At 43.7% G+C, this 2,629-nt stretch overlaps 1 non-coding gene across 1 annotated transcript; it reads right to left on the bottom strand.

Moving 5' to 3' along the window:
• Positions 1–324: 324 nt before the first annotated feature.
• LOC141597849 (small nucleolar RNA R71) lies at positions 325–433 on the bottom strand. Its single transcript, XR_012523063.1, has one exon. It is a non-coding gene; the product is annotated as a small nucleolar RNA R71 (small nucleolar RNA).
• Between the last annotated feature and the right edge of the window lie 2,196 nt (positions 434–2,629).

The following is a 2,629-nucleotide window of genomic DNA, read 5'->3' as shown; positions in this document are numbered from 1 at the left end:
AGGGGCACGTGTTACCTACCCCTACTACTGGTCAGTTCGAATTTCGTTCCTCCTATATTGATTTAGTGGAGCGAAATCAGTTTGTTGGTCTACCGGATGAGGATCCTTTGAAGCATATGGAAATTTTCACAGACTACTGTTGTTCCATACCTATACCGGCTGGGGTGACTCAGGATGAAGTAAAGAGGGTGATGTTCTTATACTCCTTGAAGGATTTTGCGCGAGATTGGTACCGCTACCTTGATAGGGTAGAAGCTGGAGTCACAGATTGGACATCTCTCGCATTGGCCTTCTACAAAAAAGACTTCCCACTTGCAAAGACTGATGCTTTGAGAAGTAAAATCACAAATTTCCAGCAAAGACCTGATGAGGAATTTTGTGAAGCATGGGGACGTTTCAAGAATTTGGTTCGGTCTGTCCCTCACCACGGTTTCCAGTAGTGGTACCTTTGCAACTTATTCTACAATGCTTTATATGATGATTACAAGGTCATCCTGGACGCAGCTGCGAATGGTAGGTTCCAAAACAATACCGGTCAGAATAAAGGTTGGAACACTATTGAGGAGATGGCAGTCCATAGAGCTGGGTTTGGGAGTTCACGTGGAAAATCACGCAACCAAAGTGATGAAATGAGTGTCGTTGTGACACTTATTTCTTCTATTACTGCCCGTCTCGAGAAGCTCGAGGCCTCTGAAGCTTCCAAGGAACGAGTTGAAATTCCTGTCCATAATTCAGATGAGACCGCGAAATTGAGAGAAATGGTCCAAACTCTTTTGGTTAAAGTGGCGAAAATAGAAGCAGCCGGGATTGAGTCCTCAAAGAATTTTGTGAAGCAGTTGGAGAATATAGAGGCTAAGCAAGTCGCCAATTCTTCAAGCAAATGCGAAGGGACAATTGAAACGATTAATGCCATCAATCTCCGAAGTGGCTTTTCTTATGATGGTCCCGATAAGCCAAGGGGAGACTCGGAAAATGATGAAGAGGCTAGTTTAAATTCTGGTACGAAAACGAGTTTTATTGGCAGTACTACCAGTCGATCGACCAACAACAGCAGTCGATCGACTGGGGTGTCAGATAAAAAAGTTTCTGATCAGAAACTATTCACACCCAGCATAAGCAGTCGATCGACCAACATTGCTAGTCGATCGACTGAGACTCCTGACGAAGAAGTTTCTGTCCAGGAACTGTTCACGCCCAGCCAGACTGGTCGATCGACCGTGACCAATGGTCGATCGACTAGGATTCCAGTGCAGGATGCAAATCCGTCAACTAGTTTGCATGATTCTACACTTATTGATGATTTGACGGAGGTTTTAAACTTACGGAAGCCGAAGGTTACTGATCCTACGGCCAGTGTTGCAGTCCCATATCCGGAGCGTTTAAAGAATACTAAGCTGGAGCGCAAGTTTGGTAAGTTTTTGGAGATGGTCAAGAACCTCGAGGTAACCATTCCTTTCACTGACCTAATTACCCAGGTACCCTCTTACCCCAAATTTATGAAAGACATTTTGAATCGTAAGAGAAACTTTCGTGATGATGGTAATGTTGCTTTTGTGGAAGAATGCAATGCTCTTTCGCAAATTAATATACCACCCAAATTAAAGGACCCGGGTAGTTTTTCAATTCCTTGTACTATAGGTAACCACGAAATTGGGAAGGCCCTTTGTGATTTAGGGGCCAGTGTCAGTGTCATGCCATACTCCGTTTGTGAAAGTTTAAATATTGGTAGACTTAAGGTGACCGATATTACCGTTCAGATGGCAAATAGATCGACTCAGAGACCTATAGGAGTTCTAGAGGATGTACCCGTTCGAGTGGGTAAGTTTTTTATTCCTGTCGATTTCGTTGTTTAGGACATTGCAGAGGACAGTCAGATACCTATTATTTTAGGTAAACCATTTTTACATACAGCTGGGGCTGTAATAGATGTCAAACACGGAATCATAACCTTAGAGGTAGGGGATGACACAATTGTGTTCAGTCTTGCTTGCAAGGCGACTGAACCTTCTCATGATGATACGTGTTATTCCATTGATATTGTTGACAGGGCTGTTAATTATAATTGGAGGTAATCCTTAGCCAAGGAACCCTTTGCTGATCTAACCCGTTTAGATGAGTATGCAGGTAATACAGCGGAGAATGCTGAGGAGCCAGATGCTTTGGTAGCCTCAATGGAAAGCTACGAGCTCACAGAGGAAGAAGATAAGATGCTCTTGAGCCTAGCCAACGAGAACTTGGTAAACACTTGCTATACCATTGAAGCTGATTTTGTCTGTGCTGTAGAGGTAAAGGTGCCAGAGCGTAAGCCACTTCCTCCCAATCTTAAGTATGTTTTCCTGGATGATACGGAGCAGTACCCAGCTATTGTTAGTGCTAAGCTTAATGATGACCAGCTGTCTGCTTTGATGTGTGTGCTTAAGAAAAACAGGAAGGCTCTAGGTTACTCTTTGGATGATATTAAGGGCATCAGCCCTGATGTTTGTATGCACATGATAGAGCTGGAGGAAGGCCACAAGCCTTACAGACAGGGTCAACGCAAGTTGAACCCGAAGATGCAGGAAGTTGTTATGGCTGAGGTGATGAAACTACTCGATGCAGGTATTATTTATACAGTTGGCAACTCCAAGTG

The sequence above is a fragment of the Silene latifolia genome, chromosome 8, assembly GCF_048544455.1.
Source record: "Silene latifolia isolate original U9 population chromosome 8, ASM4854445v1, whole genome shotgun sequence".
Taxonomy (NCBI): domain Eukaryota; kingdom Viridiplantae; phylum Streptophyta; class Magnoliopsida; order Caryophyllales; family Caryophyllaceae; genus Silene; species Silene latifolia.
This window is presented reverse-complemented; position numbering and strand designations above follow the sequence as displayed.